General features: G+C 37.2%; 1 protein-coding gene across 1 annotated transcript in view; it reads right to left on the bottom strand.

Annotated features, from left to right (window-relative positions):
* Positions 1–19326, bottom strand: part of ZDHHC7 (zinc finger DHHC-type palmitoyltransferase 7) — a 70433-nt gene that overhangs the window by 41357 nt on the left and 9750 nt on the right. The window contains exon 2 of the mRNA XM_001365353.4: positions 10006–10086. The gene's annotated coding sequence lies outside the window, so the exon portion shown is untranslated. The remainder of the gene's footprint in view (positions 1–10005; positions 10087–19326) is intronic.

Here is a 19326-nt window from a genome sequence, read left to right on the forward strand (position 1 = left end):
TTTTTCTCAGTTTGCTTGTTAATATGGTTAATTATGTGGATGATTTTCCTAATATTGAACCATCCTTGCATTCCTGGTATGAATCCTACCTGATCATAGTGAATAATTCTCGTGATCACTTGCTGGAGTCTTTTTGCTAGTATCCTATTTAAGATTTTTGCATCTATGTTCATTAAGGAGACTGGTCTGTAGTTTTCTTTCTCTGTTTTTGACCTGCCTGGCTTTGGAATCAGTACCATATTTGTGTCACAAAAGGAATTTGGTAGAACTCCTTCTTTGATTATTCTGTCAAATAGTTTGTATAATACTGGGATTAGTTGTTCTTTGAATGTTTGATAGAATTCATTTGTGAATCAATATGAGCCTGGGGATTTTTTCTTAGGGAGTTCTTTGATGGCTTGTTCAATTTCTTTTTCTGAAATGGGTTTTTTTAGGTAATCTATTTCTTCCTCTGTTAGTCTAGGCAATTTATATTTTTGTAAATATTCATCCATATCAACTAGATTACCATATTTATTGCCATATAATTGGGCATAATAGTTTTTAATGATTGCCTTAATTTCCTCTTCATTAAAGGTGAGACCTCATTTTTTCCTCTTGAATACTGTCAATTTGGTTTTCTTCTTTCCTTTTTTAAATTAGATTGACCAGTACTTTGTCTATTTTATTTGTTTTTTCAAAGTACCAGCTTCTAGTCTTATTTATTAAATCAATAGTTCTTTGACTTTCAATTTTATTAATTTCTCCTTTGATTTTTAGGATCTCTAATTTAGTTTTCATCTGGGGATTTTTAATTTGTTCATTTTCTAGTTTTTTAATTTGCAAGCCCAATTCTGCCTTCTCTGCCTTCTCTAATTTATTAATATATGAACATAAGGATATAAATTTCCCCCTAAATATTTTTTAGCTGCATCCCATAGATTTTGAAAGGATGTCTCTTCATTTTCATTTTCTTCAATGAAATTATTATTTCTATCATTTGTTCTTTACCTGATTTTGGAGAACCATATTATTTAATTTCCAATTATTTTTGATTTGCCTCTACATCTACCCTTACTAATTATTTTTATTGCATTGTGGTCTGAAAAGGTTGTATTTTTTCTGCTTTTTTGCACTTGTTTGCAATGTTTTTATGCCCTAGTACATGGTCAATCTTTGTGAATGTACCATGTGCTCCTGAAAAGGTGTATTCCTTTTTGTCCCTATTTATTTTCCTCTACATATCTACTAACTCTAATTTTTCTAAGATTTCATTCACTTCTCTTACTTCTTTGTTATTTATTTTTTGGTTCAATTTGTCTAGTTCTGATAGAGGAAGGTTCAAGTCTCTTACTAATATAGTTTTTCTATCTATTTCATACTTGAGCTCCACTAGTTTCTCCTTTAAAAATATGGATGTTATGCCATTTGGTGCATACATGTTGAGTACTGATAGTTCCTCATTGTCTATACTGCCTTTTATCAGGATGTAATTACCTTCCCTATCTCTTTTAACTAGATCCATTTTTACTTTGGCTTTGTCAGATATCATGATTGCAAGTCCTGCCTTCTTTTTATCAGTTGATGCCCAATAGATTTTGCACCATCCACTTACTTTTCCCTATGCATATCTACCTTCAATCATGTGTGTTTCTTGTAGACAACATATGGTAGGATTTTGGTTTTTGATCCACTCTGCTATTTGCTTTCGCTTTACAGGTTCACATTCAAAGTTATGATTACTACCTGTGTATTTCTCAACATTTTCATTTTCTCTCCTTGTCCTGCACTTTCCTCTTTCATTATTTCCTTCTACACTAGTATTGTTTTTAATCAGTCCCCGTAATCAGCAGCCTTATTTTACTATCATTTCTCCCCCCCTCCCTTCTTATTCCTCTCTTAATTTTCTTTTGGGGTCTTTTTAAGCTACCCCACACACTCTTCCCCCCTTGAATTGCTTCCCTCCCCATCCTCCCTTTCCATCCCCTCCCTTTTTATTCCCCTTTTGTTTTTTAAAATTCTATTAAAATCTCTTCCCCCTCTTTCCCTCCCCACCTTTTTAAACTCCCCTCCCAATCCCCCACCCCTTAGTTTTCCCCTCTCAGCTTCCTTATAGGGTAAGATAGAATTCAATACCCCAATGGATATAGATGCTCTTTCCTCTCAGAATTGTTTCCACTGAGAATAAGGTTTGAGCTTTAACTTTTAGCACTCTCTTCCTCTCCTTCTTACAGTTGTATTCTTCCCCTCCCTCTCCCATGTGCCTTTTTGTGTAGTATAGGTTATCCTAATTTTCTTATTCCTTCAAGTTTCTATTGAGATCATCCCCCCTTCTTTCTTCTTTTCTTAAATATATGATTTTAAACCACTTAGTACCCCAATCTCTACCTATGAATAATTCTTCTAACTACTATAATAGTAAATACAATTTTTGACAGTTACAAATAACATTTTTCCATGTAGGAATATAAATGATTTGGCCTTATTTGAAGCCCTCAGAGAACACACAAACACACACACACACACACATATGACACTTCTCTTTCTTATCTTTTCATGTTTCTCTTAGTTTTTAGATTTTGGCATCAAATTTTCTATTTATTTAGTTCTGATCTTTTCTTTACAAATATTTGGAAGTCTTCTATTTTGTTGAATACCCATACTTTCCCCTGGAAGTATATAGTCAATTTTGATGGGTAGGTGATCCTTGGTTGTAGACCCATTTCCCTTGCTTTTCTAAATATCGTATTCCAAGCCTTGCAGTCTTTTAGCATGGGGGTTGCCAGATCCTGTGTAATCCTGATTGCTGCTCCTTGATATCTAAATTTTTTTTTATAGCTTTTTGTAATATTTTCTCCTTAGCTTGGAAGTTGAATTTGGCAATTACATTCCTGGAGGTTGTCTTTTGAGGATTTAGTGTGGCAGGTTATCTATGGATTCTTTCAATGTCTTTTTGCCCTGTTGTTGCAGAACCTCAGGGCAGTTTTCTTAGATAAATTTCTTGTAGTATGGTGTCATGGTTTCTGTTCCCCACCCCCCCACCCCCGATTTTCAGGTAGGCCTATGATTCTCAAATTGTCTCCCCGGCCTCTATTTTCAAGGTCAACCACCTTCTCAGTGAGATATTTTGTGTTGCTTTCTAATCTGTCATTTTTTTTTGGCTTTGCTTTATTAATTCTTGCTATCTTGTGAAATCATTGGATTCTACTTGAGCAATTCTAGTTTTTAATGACTGGTTTTTAGCTAAGATCATTTCATTTTCCTTTTTGGTTTGATCTATCCTGCTTTTCATGGTTTCCAGCAGGTCATTTCTGGTCTTTAATTTGCTTGTTATTTCATTTGATTTCTGGGCTTCAATTTCCAAGTGGGAGATCCAGTCTTTTAAACTGTTATTTTCTTTTTGGGCTATTTCCCACTTTTTTTGCCACATCTCTTCCATTTTTCTGACAATCTCAGATTTGAAGTCTTCAAGAACTTGTGACCAATTTCCATTTTTCCCCCAAAGGTTTGGGTGTTTTAACTCCACTGACTTGTTCCTTCTGGGTCAGATGTCTAAGTGAGGAATGTGAGTGATCTTTGTATTGGGCTCTGGAGAGGTTTTTGCCCTGAGGATATTTTTCCTCAGTTTTCAGTAGTGTCCAATTGCTCTTAGTGGCTGATCCAGCCCCCAGGAACTTAAAGATTGTCTCACAGAGGTCTGGGTGTGGAGTGTGGGCAAGTCTCTGTTTTGAGCACTAGAGATGTTTTTGTCCAGAGGCTATTTTTCGGGTCTCTGTGGTGTTTTGCTTTGAGCCTCCTCTCTTCGCCCAAGCTCCATGCCCTATCTCCATGTTTCCTCTGCCTCCTGGGGTCCCTACTCTTGCTGTTCTTATGGGCAGGTCCAGCCCCTAAGAACTTAATGAAAGAGGTCTGGATGTAAAGTGTAGGGAGGTCTCTGTATTGAGCACTGGAGAAGTTTTAGCCCGAGGGCTTTTTTCCATTCTCTGTGGCATTTTGCTGTGGGCTGCCCCTCTCCCCAAGCTCCACAACCCCCTATCTCCACGTTTCCTCAGCCTCCCAGAGTTCTGAGTCGTTTCTTTGAGGTAAGTCAGTGTTGAACTCAGCCAGCCTCCCTCCTAGAACTTGGAAGTTTGTCCTGTGCTCGCTCAGACTCTGGAAAGGTAAGTGAAGTGGGGGAGGGGTAGTGAGCTTACCCCTTGGTCAGGGAAATTTCACCCCCTTTTAGTGTGGAAATGCCCTAATACTGCCTACCTTCTGTGCTGTGTCCTACCATGGAACTCCTTCACTTGTTTTTGGTTTTGTCTATTTGAGGCACTCTGTCTCAATTGGTGGAGATGGAGAAGAGCTCTGCTTCTACTCAGTAGCCACCTTGACCCAGAAGACGGCATCCCTTATTTTCTAATATTTTGTCACCATAACAGTTTCTATAAGTATTTTTGCAAATATAGGACTTTTTCTTTTTTTTTTTCCTGAAATCTTTTGGGTAAAGGCCTAATAGTATATCCAAGTCAAAGGGCATACACTAATCAGTAACTTTCTGAGCATTTAATTTCAAGTTGCTTTCTAGAATGGTTATATCCATCTGCAGGTACACCAATAGTGAACCAATATCCCTGTTTTTCCATTGCCCTTCCAACATTTATAATTTTCCCTTTTTTTTGTCACTAGTAAGAAATGAAATCTCAGAATCATGAAAATGGCTTTAATTTACATTTTTCTAATTAATAATTTAAAACATTTTCTTCCCATGTAGTGATTTTTCACTTATTTTTTAAAGAGAAGCAGGAGAGGTCATAAAATCTTAATGAGATAGAAATGTCCAGAAGGTTACTGACCATGTCAGAAATGCTGCAGAGAGGTCAAGAAGGATGAAGATTGAGAAAAAGCTATTATATTTGGCTATTAAGGAAGTATTGGTAGGGGCAACCTGGAGTCAGGAGGATCTGGTTTCAAATCTGGTCTCAGACATTTCCCAGTTGTGTGACCCATAAGTGATAGTTGATATCACTTCTATGAAAGAAGGTAAGGGTTGCTGTTGTTTTTTTAAGCATCATTGGTACCTCTGAGAAAGCAGTTTCAATAGAATGATGAGGCTAGAAACCTTATTGCAGAGGGTTTTTAAAAGAGAATGAGAAGAAAGGGGCATTGAATGTAGACAGCTTTATTAAGAATTAAGCCATAAAGGGGAGTAAAGATATAAGATGAGAACTAGGTGGAATGACAGGGTCAAACAAGGGTGAGTTATGGGTAGAAGAGATATGATTATGTGGTAGACAGGATGAAGAAGCAAGTACATAGGAAGAGATTGGGAAAAAAAAGAGGACAGAAATAACTGGGGGCAATTTGCTGGAGAAATCAAGAGGAAATGAGATCAAGAACATTTATAGAAGATTTGCCAGTTCTTCATGTAACTGGAAAGAAGGAGGAGAAAGAAGGAAAGATGCCTGAATGATGTGAGATGAGGGAAAAAAGAAAGTTTTCAGTGAATGGTCTGATTTTTTTCAGTAAAGGAGACAAGAAGGTCCTCAGCTTTAAAGGTGGGAAATATGGGGTGATACAGTCATTAGAGTAAGTAAGATAGCAAAAACTTCCCTTTCTATAGAAAGTGAAAGCCCAATTGAGATAATGAAGCATAAAGTTGTAATGGACCCAACCAGCAGTTTCAAGATTTTCTCGAGGTCTGTTTGAGACACGTAACTGGAACAAAAGCTGAGAGCAAGAATAATCCACAGTTGGAGCTTGGGAAGATTATGATCACTAATGGAATAAAGGAGTAAAGGATCTGAGAGAGAAGAGTGGAGAGTTGAATCAGTTCACCAAGTGGTCAAAACAGGAAAGAGAAGTGTTACCAGTACAGGGGTGATGACCTGGAAAAGAACTGAGGGGAGGGCAGAATGAAGGTCATCACAAGAACAAAGACCAGAGGCTTGGCATCACTAGACATTAGGAAAGACAGAATGATAAGAAGATTAAATCAGAAAAAGTAATACCAACATTCATGATCAAGGAAGTAGAAGATGCACAGAACATGGTTTGAATGATTCAATTTCCAAAGAAAAATTGTCCAAACTTTTCAAGAGAGCAACTAATATATAAAACAAGGTCAAGGCTACATACATGAAAAAAAATGTAACAAACTACTGCAGCAAATTGCTGAGTCACTGTATTACTTCAGTAAAAGCAACCAGACAACAGGAGGAGGGAAGCAGTAAAGGGCAATTTCCTTTGCCCCTACTCTAACTTAAAATATTGTTGAAAATGTGGAAATGGTGTGCTAAAGAGAATTTATGATCAATGTGCTATTCAAATACTATTCCATTAAGGAATAACATGAAAACCTAGTTACCCTTAAAACAAAAATCACTATTGATTTCACACTAATTAATGTTTATTTCTGAAATTTGAAAGCATTCTATTGATTGACAACAGCCAATAAGATTCCTAATCATTTCTCTGCTATAATGACAACAGCCAGACTTCTGATGACTGAGGTTTAATGAGATTTTGACTCCAATCCCAATCCTGCCATGTTAAATAAAGATAGCACCCACTTCTGAGAATATCAAAACTAACTTATTAATAGGCTTCCATTACTCAAGGAACAGTTTCTAGAGACCAGAAACTCTCAATTGAAAATATCATACAAGAACACATATTTAGAGTTGGAAATACCTATAGAGGTCATATAGTCCAATACTTTCATTTTACCTCAAACCCAAAGTTTAAAAGCCCAAGGCCAGAGGTAGAAAATTGGGTCTAGATTAGACTCTAAGTCTTCTCACTACAAATCCAACAATCTTCACAATGTGTCAACCTTGAAAGGCAAAAGGTTTTACATTTATACTGTATGATACTGGTTAATAACCTTACATTTACTGTAAAGGAACATGCAACTCACTGAATCCTAGAGCTATAAAAACCCTTAGAAATAACTTCTTCCTATTCCTATGTTTTTATAGACAAGGAAATCAGTACAATAAGCTGAGTTTTGGTGATTAGGCTTGGCATGATGGGACGCTTTTTCAGGTAAGGATGGTGGGTATACTCAAGACAGAGAGGTGAGAGGACCTCAAGTGTAAATGAAATTTTAAGGCAGAAAAAGTAGGTCAGCCCTCCCCGCTTTGCCCAGATTCATTTATAATTAGTTATAAGCAAATGAATTAAAGATCAGGGATACCCAGACCCTGACTGGTTAGGGATCACAGTGGACTCCATTTACTGAATATGGATTTTATATTCCTTGGAATGGAATTATGTCCTATGGAATATAATGAAGCAAAAGGTTAGACACATCTATGGACTTGTTGAATTGTAGACATTCAAAAATCTAGAGATAATCTAGCAAATTAGTCACTGAAGGCAGATTTTTAGTTTCATCTAAGGAAAAACATCCACAATTAGGGCTCACCAAAAGTGCAACAGAATGCTTCAGGAGGTCCTGTTCTCCTCTCACTGGTTTTCATCTAGGCCTACTAGATATCATGAAGGAATAATTTTTGTAAACTCTTACCTTCTCTCTTAGAAATGCTACTAAGTATTGATTCCAAGACAGAAGAGTGGTAAGAGGCTAGGTGATTAGAATTAAGACTTGTCCAGGGTAACAGATATCTCCATATTGTAACCGACAAGAGAGTGGTTGCCATAAACTATGACCGCGAAAATATGGTTTCAAGACTTTGAACTGCCAAAACTGTAAAGGTAATTTTTATTGTCTTGATTTAAGTAAAAAATAAAGTAGTCGCCATGGGAAAAATTCCCAAATATGAAATACCCAAGTCAGCTGGGTTTTATGGAGATTTTAATTAATACAAATTAAGGAATTAAAGAAAGGGAGAGAGACAGAGTAAGAGGAAATAACAGGAAGGTTTCTCTTTAAGAGAGAAACTAAGTCAGTCTTTAATCCATCACCACAAGATTTGTCCAAGCAAGCTCTAGTGTTCAGAGAGACCCTCCAGTTTAGCTCAGGAAGCTGAACTAAGTTCAGCCACCGAGAGAGAGAGAGACCCTACAATTCGGCTTTCAAAAGCTGAATTCCATCCAGAGGCCTTCTGACCTCCTTTTAAAGAGAATTTTCTCCTATGTCACCTCCTCTAAGTTTTCACATCTACCAATCACAGTAGACATTTTCACAGGGCTGACCATTCTTAATTCACATCTTTAGTTCTCAACTTCTCTGGGTAGACTAAAACTTCACACCTCTTTTGTTAAGGTTGCCCCTTGAAAATTGCCTGATCTTTTAGTAATTAATTTGACCTTCATAGGTACTTAGCACCCTTTTGTATTAGATCTAAAAATAGACCTAGCTTAAGGGCTTGGCCTCACTATAAGTATGAGTTAAGTACTTTTTATTGTTTAGTAAGGAGTTTTACAACTTTATCTTCCCCTAAGGTATGCCTAAGTATGGGTGGAGTAATGTAAAGTTCCTAATACATTCCTGATCGAGTACCTCCATTGTTTAAATAGGGAATAACCTTAACCAAATGTTTTAAGGTAGAGTCAGAAATTTTAAGATTCACAATATCCTAAATAATGTTATTCTTTAATAAAGTGGAGAAGTTCCATGGAGACTGGAACAACATCCAGGAAGTGATGCAGAGCGAGAGGAGCAGAACCAGGAGAACATTGTACACAGAGACTAATACACTGTGGTATAATCGAACGTAATGGACTTCTCCATTAGTGGCGGTGTAATGTCCCTGAACAACTTACAGGGATCCAGGAGAAAAAAACACCATTCATAAGCAAAGGATAAACTATGGGAGTGGAAACACCGAGAAAAAGCAACTGCCTGAATACAGAGGTTGAGGGGACATGACAGAGGATAGACTCTAAATGAACACTCTAATGCAAATACTATCAACAAAGCAATGGGTTCAAATCAAGAAAACATCTAATGCCCAGTGGACTTACGCGTCGGCTATGGGGGGTGGGGGGGGGGGGAGGAAAAGAAAATGATCTATGTCTTTAACGAATAATGCTTGGAAATGATCAAATAAAATATATTTAAAAAAAAAAAATAATGTTATTCTTTTATAGGATCACAGAATTTCTATGGTAGAAGGGATCTTAGAAGCCATCTAGTCAAATTTGTTTCTTTACAGGCAGTTAGGTGGCTCAGCAGATACAACCAGGCCTGGAAACGAGAGGACCTGGATTTAAATCTGGTCTCACAATACTTTTAGCTGTGTGACTGGGCAAGTCACTTAACCCCCTATTGCCTTGACCTTAATGCTCTTCTGCCCTGGAACCAATACAAAGTATTAATTCTAAGATGGAAGCTGAGGGTTTTTAAAAACAAAAACAAAATGCATCTCCTATTTGAAAACAGTAATTATTGAGAAATCAAAATCTTCCCCTAGCCCACATATTATAAGACAAGGACTGCAAAGAAAAAGAAAGTAAACCAGAATTTGGCAAGAATCACAAAAACACAATAAATCAAGATGCATAAAAGACATCACAGTACTAAAACTTGCCAAAAATGTTTACTTTGACAAGAGCTGCCATTAGACAATAATTCTGAAAGGGACAAGAGAAGCCAAGGCAAGATGGCTAAATTAAACAAAAACTTCCCCTTGAAAAGATTTTATTTTAGTATTGTATTGGCTATATGAAGAGGTCGAGTTTTCTTAACTTTATTTATTTACTTGAAGCTGAATCTTTATCTAGCCCAGGCTGGAAATGCAATCGCCACTCCAGGAACCAATCAGAAGCTTTAATCTGATTTAACCATATTTTTCAACCTGTGCTAGTTCTCCCCCCATTTAAGCAGTCTGGTAGCCCTCCAATTCCCAGGGCTTACCATACTGGTGTCTTTGTGCTGACACAATCAACTAGCTTTCTAATAGCTCTGAGCTCTAACTCTACTGACCCAGCATTAGCCTGCCTAGCCTCAAAGACTATGGCATGCACCACCTCATCTGGCAAATCTTTAAAGTAACAACTGAGGTTACTTAAAATTAATCTGTACTTTTCTAAAATAAAAAGAAAAATGACAGATATTCATAAACTGACTTTAAAACTTACCTCACAGACTTTTTTTAAATATTACTCGGACATTGTGTCTTTTCTTCAGGCTAAGGTGCATATTGTCACATATGATATGATCTGAAAAAGAAAAAATCCAATGACTAAAATGATGATCAAGACATACAAAAACACAAAAATCTATTGACATAAGAAATAGAAATTATTTTTTCGGATCATATATGTAGAGCTTAAAGGACCCTAATGGTCTTTTAAGTTTAAATTCCTCATTTTACAGATAAGAAAACTAAAGTATATAAGTACTCAAGAATACACACAGGAAGTAAAAGACCCAGGATCTCTGAAAGTAAACTCTGATCAGAAATACAGCACACTTTCTACTATAACATACTGCTGTATAAATGGAGATTTTGAGCCTTTGGACATCATCCCCCAGAAGTCCCTTAGGATTTTCCAAAATTCCATTTTCCTACATCCCCACATTTGCGTGATTGTATTTAAGTGGCTATAACTCCTCCCTCTCTCTCTCTCTTGGACCTGTGAAGGAGCTGAAGTCAGGTAGTTCTTTTGTTTTAGTTATTATTAATAAAATTTTTATATAATATTTAGTTATTGATTATTAATTTTAACCTCCACATTTTGGTGACCACAAAGGGACTACATATTCTCAAAAAAATTTTGAGCAGATAGTCTTACAGTAAAGATATTAAGTTTGCCTAGAGTCTGGTGGCAGGGTGTGCCTGTGCTCCTGCCCCTCCCTGCTCCCTGCTGTTTCTCCTGTCCATCTACTTGGCCAGCATTCCTGGCAGCTCTCCATCCAGCTTGGAGCCTCCTCTTGCAGAGACCAGACCCATCACAAGAGCCTGCCAATCCCAGCCATTTTTTTTTCCACAGAGGGTATTGTATAAAAATCTTTCTGCCCCAATCCCTTTCCACACTCAACATGTGTGTTTCTAGTCTGCCATAACCATTTTTCAGTAGAGAAAAGAACTCCATACCTTCTAATTTTCAAGCAGATTTTTTTTTAAAGCTGATCGTGGACTCCTAGTTTATAAGGCTGTTACTAAAGGTTTTTCACAGGGAGGGCAGTTAGTTCCAAATCAGTAGATTTAAAGTCAGTTTTTTCCCCCTTCTTTCTCTTGACCCAAAACACTAAGGAGAAGCATTTTTTCTCTCATATGCAAATATACTATTGTTTTCCCTCTAAGTTTTGTTTCTTTCTGTTTACTCTTTAAACAAACCCCATTCAGTGTCTTTCAGGAAAAATGCTATTTGCAAAGCATGGTTGAAACTGTGAAACAACAGTCTGAGTTGGTAGAGCTAAAAAGTGCAGTTTGGATCTGCTTAATTCTTTTCCTGGGATATTTTCATTGGAGATTTCCCAATTTATTTCCTTCTCCTCAAGAATATGCCACAAGCAACATTTTGACAAAGTTCTAAAAGTCCCAACTGCTCTCAATATGCAGAGTGGAGATTCTGCCCAGTGCCTCTATGAGGAAATTCAGACCTCTGACAAATGAAATCTAAATGGATAATAAATATAGAGGGAGGGGAAGGAAACTTTAAAAGCAATCTGGAAGTTTCTTGCTATTTTGAGTTTATTCACCTCCTATAATAGTGAACAAGATTATTGGGATTGGTGAAAAGGATTTTTTTTTTACTGCATTGCCTGCCTGTATGCACCTTCTCATTGGTTTATATTATGGTATTTACTGACTGCTTTAAGGTTTAAATCTTTTTGTTTATCTGTTTTAATTTAATCAATATCTTTGTTATACTGAATCATTTTAAGCTATGTTTTGCCTATATTGATCTTTAATTTGTAACTTTACCTTTGCTGAAGAACAAAAATATCATTGTAAGCCCATGAACAATCTTGTCTAAACCATTTTCACTAGATCCATCAAAGATGACATGTTGCCTTTGTGTATTGTCACATAGATGATAATTGATGGACTTCATCAAAAGCTATATACAACCTTTAGAGAATTTAATTGTAATTTTATGGGGTCTTCAGAAATAATTTTAGTAACTAGTAGTTTCTGAATGGCTGATTTTTAAAATATTTATATATATATATATATATATATATATATATATATACACACACACACACATATATTATTAAAAATGCTGTATTAAAGGTAGAGAAACAAAGAAATGTTCCTACCAAGGTGTTTCTATGAATCAGGAAGCCAAAAAAAAAAAGAGCTCCAGCAAAACTCTTCATTTTAATTTACTTCCAGCAGAACAATCTAGATTTCTAGACCCAAATTATATTTACCAAGGTTGAAAGAATTGCTACATCTATAAAAAGTGTGACAAATATCCATCAGTTCATAGGTTTTTTTTTTTATGTCATACAGCAATTTAAGTGAAATATGATAGTTGGTTTGTTTGCTATTGTAATTAACTGGGCTATTGTGAATTTTAGGGACTTTGTACTTCTTTGAATATGCATTACCTACTGTGTTACTGTTTTATTCTGAAAATCATGTTGTACTCACACATGGCTGATAGTGTGTCACTGATTTTAAGCTATATATTTTTTATTTTTAAAACTTTTTTTATTATTGTTTTCCCTTGCATGTGCAATATAGTATGAGTTTTATTTTTTCTCTCCTTTTTGTATTTGAAGTACATGCCATGAGATTTTTCTTTAATTTATTTTATTTTGCAGTAATATAAGTTTTAAATACATCTGCTATAATGTCAATGCATACCCAAAAAGCTTTAGACTATAAGAATGATGCCACTGATTGTTTAAAAAAAATTATGGGACTTTGTTCAATGATTCTGTCTGATTCCAAGGCAAGAGAATACAAAAAAATTTTGTAGCACATTGCAATGGCACATTGCACAGTGCTAAAGAAGCACAAAGCTAAACCACATAGTGCCAATCGAGCACAAGGTCAAAGAGGCCAACCAATCCTGATGAGATTGATGAAAACTTTGAACCAAGACAAAAGGAATTGAACTTGTTTGGGGTGCAAGGTTGCGGCTGTTCAACATGTGTTAAAGGCAGGTCTTCCTTGTTCCACATTCTACCAAGTATCTCAAATTTGGCTCCTACCTGGCTCCTATAATCTAGTCCCTTTTCTGTCTTTCATGGTGTGGCAAACTTTCTGTAATCCTGGCTACTGACTGGGTAAATGCATAATTGCTTAAATCATTTTCATTGGGCCCTGATTCAAGGACCTGTTATATAGATTTGTTTTTCCCTTAATTCAATTTTTTTAGACATAAGACTTTTACAGTTTGTATTCATCCACAAGTTATTTTCTCTTTTATTTGGATTTTTTCATATTTTTTATTTTCTTTTGCAAATTGATTCATATAACTCATAACTCAGCCATGCATCCCTGAGTGATCCCTGTGTTTGTTATTATTCACCTCAGGGGGGCCAAGTTATTGTTGTGAACTTTGATTTAAATTTGAGCAATTTTAGGATAAAAACCTTGCTACCTTCAAGAATCCAGAATGCACCATGAAGATAGATGGCTGCAGAGATCACATGCTGCACCAGAAGATCCAGAGTGAACTTTGGGATGTGAATTGAACTATGAGGGGGTTGAAATGCCTTTATTTTGAATGTATACTCTTATGCCAAAGGGGACTGCCCCCAAATTGGCTTTTTGGCAACCTAGTAATCATTGGTTTTGTTCTCTTTTCCTTTTATCCATAAATTATTGCAATTTTTAAAGTTGATTATGTTTCCATGATCCTTTTGGGGAAAACTGGTTTCCCGATAGGATCACAGGGAGAATATGTATAAATGGAGATTTTGAACCGTTGGACTTCATCCCCCAGAAGTTTCTTAGTATTTCCCAAAATTCCATTTTCCTGCATCCCCACATTTTGCATGACTGTATTTAAGTACCTGTAACTCCTCCCTCTCTCTTCTCTTAGACTGGTGACCGGGCTGAAGTCAGGCAGTTCTTTTGTTTTAGTTATTATTAATGAAACTTTAGAAAATATAATATTTAGTTATTGATTATTAATTTTAAAACCCACACTGCCTTCACAATAAACGATTTTTTTCTGATAGTCATTATAATTAGGTTACTCAGCATTTTAAGCATGTATCACAGAACCATATAGTTAAGCACTATCAAGCAGAATAAGAATGAAATTTATTTTGCTCCATCTCCAAAAGGCTAATTAGAAATAATGGGTAGAAGTTGCAGACAGACTGAGGTTTGAAAGAATGGAGAGGAAAAAAAAACAAAATGAAACTATCCAAAAATGAAATGGGATATAGGAGGCTGGGTTCCCCTTCACTAGAGGGCTTTAAGAAAAGGCTATATGATAAATTACTGATGAGCTTGTAAAAGGGGGGTTTTTATTCAGACAGAAATTGAATGTTGGAAGTTCCCTTCCAACTTTGATTAGATACAGGAGATATCAAAGTGGATGAACTGCTAGACTTAAAAGTCTGAGGAATTCAAACACTGCTTCAGATAATGACTAGCCACATGACCCTGAGCAAGTCACTTAGCTTTACTATGCCCAAGTTTCTTTTCTCCAAAATTGGCCTAATACTATCACCTAACTCAAGCTTCTGTGTGGGCCCAATGAATTAATATATGTAGAATGATTTGTTAGCCTAAGTGCTGTGCTAGATTTTATTTGATGTTATTCAGTCAATAAACACTTATTAAGCATCTACTACATACCAGGTACTATGCTAAAAGCTGGGAAAGGAAAAGCAAAAGCTAGTCCCTATTTTCAAGGTCTAAAGGGAATACATGATGACAATTAGAAACAAACAAGGTATATGCAGGATAAATTGGAGATAATTGCAGAGAGAAGGCTAACATTAAGGGAACTCCAGAAAGATTTGAATTTGGTAGGATTTTAGCTGGGACTTGATGGTCAGGGAAGGGAAGAAGGAGAGTATTCCAGACATAGGAGGCAGTCAATGAAAATGTTAGGTCAAGGGATGGATATTTGTGATTATATGAAATATCTAGTTCTTGATTATTTTAATGTTCAGAATAATTTTAAATGAGAAAGGAAAAGGTGCTACTCATAACTGTAATAACCATATCCTGTTATGTCTATGCACAGCTATCATTTTAATGTAAGGTCATGAGTAAATGAACTTTTTTTTTAAGTATCCACTTTTTTATCTCTAGCTCTTATACAGAATGAAAATCTACTAAATAAATTTCCTGAGAGGAAAAAAGTCATGGCATCCACAAGGAATTAACAGACCAAATCTATCAAGCACTGCAATCCCAATATTCATGAAAAAAAGGAAGTTGAGAAGGAACACTACTTAGTAGAAAAATTTGGATGGGTTATAAGTAAATGAATGGCACATTTAGTGAGTGCTTACTATGTGCAAAGTAGTACACTAAGTGACAGAGATACAATTAGGAAAACAAGCCAGTTCTTGCTATTGAGGAGCTCATAATCTATTGGCACAGACAACACATAAAGAAGGCTTCAGCTGCAAGTCAGATAGAAAAGTCTCATGGACCTTAGCAGAACCAACAAAGCAGACATGGTAATGCTTCCTTAATGTCACTTTCCTTGATAAAAATATTAGTTTCTTCCAAGCACCAAAGTGGCAAGGACCTTTCTCTCTGATTCTTCAATAGCTGTGGCCACAGTACCTTCAGGAACAGCTTCCAGGCTGTCTCCAAAGAATACTAAGGCCATGTTGGTAAACCTATGGCACACATGTCAAAAAGGGCACACCAAGGGGGCAAGTGGGTGGTTCAGTGGATTGAGAGCCAGGCCTAGAGACGAGAGGTCCTAGGTTCAAATTCAAATCTGGCCTCAGACACTTCCTAGCTGTGTGAATCTGGGCAAGTCACTTTACCCCCATTGCCTAGACCTTACCACTCTTCTGCCTTGGAGCCAATACACAGGTTTAAAAAAAAAAAGGCACACCAAGCTCTCTCTCTGGACCCTTGAGCTGTCACCTACCAGAGTTCAATTCTAGAAGGCAGAGGGGCTTGGAGGAGCTGCTCTCTTTCCCCTCTCTACTGCACCCCTCTGCCCAGAAGCCCAATAGGCATGCTTCCTCAGTAAGATGGGTGGCTCACATGTGGCAGAGCGGGAGTGGAGCAGAGTGCTCAGGCCACTCCCCTCTCCCCAGGGTAAGATGGTTTGGGGAGGGGGGTATAGCACAAGGTTTCTGGGGGGGCAGAGCACAGCACACAGTCTCTAAAAGATTTGCCATCACTGGTCTAAGGGCTTTGGACTCAAAGCATTACTACTATACAAGTTTTTGAGCTAAGGCCCCAGTCTATCCCCTTTAGGGTGTGAGGATGGTGCTAGTTTGATTTGCCTCACACAAGCTACTGCCTGTCTCTCAAGGTGTCCTGCTCAGCTGCTTCAATTCTGCTGATTTGCCTATCCTGTGCATTGGTTGACACTTGGTGGGGATGGCTTCCTCCTTTTCCACAGGAGCTATTTCCCCAAATGTTGGCTATGAGGGCTAGGCTAACAGCAGGACCAATGTAAAAACAGATTTGAATCCAGGACTTCAATCCCCAGAAATCCTTGCTCCACTTCCCCAGAATGCCCTCTCATCTCACTGAATTCTCACCTGGGCCGAGAGCAAGATGAGGTATTTAAACCTGGTTGTGAATAGCCTCTGCCCTCTTTTTACTTCCACTTCAGAGCACACGCGGCTCTCCACCTAGCAGGCAGGCAAGATGTGAGTAGTTGTGTCTAGGCGCCTGCCCCTCTCTCTCTCTCTCTCTCTCTCTCTCTCTCTGGCCTAGACACGTGCTTTTCTTACTTGTAATATTCTTAGGTTCTCAATCTTAAATAAACCTCTAAAAAAATAATACTCCTTGCAGAGAGAAACTAATTTCTACCTCTATCAGTATCCCCTAAATTTTAATCTTTACACCAACGGTCAAGAAGGTGCTGCCTCTCTCAGGGTTCCTCTATTTGCCTTTTGGTGGCAGATGGCCAGCAACTGTTGCTGTTGGTGACAAGAAGGCTAAGCCTCCTCTCCTCAATGATTTTCTCCCTAAATAATGGTCACTAGGGCTGGACTAGAAACATATCTGGTGATTTTAAGGGTATGGCTATTCCCAAGACTCTTAGGCACCGAGTTCTAGGCTCTTTCCATAAAGTGGTCATAGTGGTAGGAGAGGTTTGATTTGTCTGGCACACACTGCCTCCTGTTTCTTCCTTAGGGAACCTGGATGCTTCACCCATGCTTACTGTGAAGTCTAGGTTGGAAGCAGGCCTAGTGGTCTGGGGGTGCTACCAGTCCAAGAGTTTTCACACCCATTTGCCTGTTCTTGGTCAAACACTGGTCAGGGAAGGCAAGAAGACTTCTAGTCTCAGCTCTGCTACTAACTAGCTGTGTGACTATTATGTAATTCTCTTGTTCAGATTGTGGAGGGGTTCAAATGTCCATTTTTGATTGTCTTGAGCTATCAATTAATAAAATTAAAACATTTAAGAAATATTGCCTCAAGAATTCCAATCATTATAATATGTATATACATATTTATGAATATACATAACTATATACATATATGGAAATGTTTACATATATATAAAACATATTCCTATATGAAGACATGTCTATATATTCTTATGTATGTATATATTTAATATATAGATACACATTATCTAACTCAATAAATATAAGCTTTTTGAGGGCAAAGAACATAGGATTTATGTCTCTGTCTATCCCAAGACCTTGTAGAGCATGGCACAGAACAGGTCCTTAACAAATCCTCATTGGTTGACTAACTTACTGTCTCAAAGTCTCAAATTACACATCTATAAAACTGAGGCACTGAACTAGATGAGTTTTAAGGGGTTTTCCAGATCTAACAATCCTACAGTAACCATTTAAGATCAATGATGTCCAAGGACACAAGTGAATACAAAAACTTATATGGAATATTTCTTAGTATCACAAACTTAAATTATCAGGTCACATGGTAAGGAGCCATAGACCCTTGTTCCCTACCCCACCTTCACTGCTTAATTCCCATAAGGCACTGACATCCTTTTATTCTCTCCAGAATAGTGACTTCTATTCCACAATTCCTACCTTTACCAGGAATATCCCAGAGACCCATCCATTATGACCCTTAAACCATCTTGGTCAGGGACTATCCTCACAGCCATTATTCCCCAAGATTCTTAGGGTCTTGCCAACTTAACTGAGAGAATTTAAGTACTACCTCTGGCCTTTCCATTTATCATCATATTGATCTGTCCCTCTTTTGTGTGTTCTGTAAAAATGGAGATTTGAACCCCAGACTCCAATCCCCAGAAGTCCTTGGCCACTTCCCAGAATGCTTTGTAATCTCACTGAGATCCTCACCTGGGCAAGATCAAAATTTTCTATTTAAACTGGTTGTAAAGCTTCCTGGCGCTCTTCCTGTTTCCGCTTCCATGTAGGTGAGGATGAATAGGCCTCTTGGCCCACCTAGGCACAGGCTTTCTTACTTGTATTTTCTTTATTTCTTAATTTTAAATAAACCCCTAAAAATATAATACTTCTAGAGTAAAACTAATTTCTACCTGCCACAGTTTGGCCTAAAATTTTAATCTTACCCAACTAGAATGTGAACTTCTTGAGAGAAGAGACTATCTCAATTTTCTATTTCTAGAGCTTAGCATACTTAGTAAATTTTAAGCAAAAAATAAATTATTTCTGATTCCATCCAGGTAAATATGGTCAGTTCATAATCACTTTGGCATGCCAAAAGACTTAGAGGTGATTCAGTCATGGCCATCCTCACCTTCTCCCTCACCCCTGTTCCCCCTGCAAAAAGCATTCATCAAAAGAAAAAAAAATATATCTTCAAGGACACATACCTAGTGGCGGAGATCTTGAACTCCCCTGGCACAGGCCAGGCGGGAGAAATCCTATACCCTCTTCCCTCTTTCTCCTTAAAATCCTTCCCTCTATGTTAATTAAAATTACCATAATTTTCCAGACTGACTTGGGTATTTTATTTGGGATTTTTCCCTGGCGACCAATTAATTTAGATTTTAAGTCACAACTCTAAAATTATCTTTACAATACTTGCTTCAGTGAGCTGCAGACTGCATCTAAAGGAGTCAGTACAAAAGAAGCATAATAAGAATAAATTCTCTAACCAATATTTCTTTAATTTGTAATTTTATATAAAAATAGCTAGCACTTTGGGGGCAGCTAGGTAGTTCAGTAGATTGAAAACCAGGCCTAGAGATGGGAGGTCCTAGGTTCAAATCTGGCCTCAGACACTTCCCAGCTCTGTGACCTTGGACAAATCACTTAACCCCCATTGCCTAGACCTTACTACTCTTCTGCCTTGGAACCAATACATAGTATTGACTCTAAGGTGGAAGGTAAGGATTTTTTTTAAAAAGCTAGCATATTCC

This window comes from Monodelphis domestica, chromosome 1 (assembly GCF_027887165.1).
Source record: "Monodelphis domestica isolate mMonDom1 chromosome 1, mMonDom1.pri, whole genome shotgun sequence".
NCBI lineage: Eukaryota > Metazoa > Chordata > Mammalia > Didelphimorphia > Didelphidae > Monodelphis > Monodelphis domestica.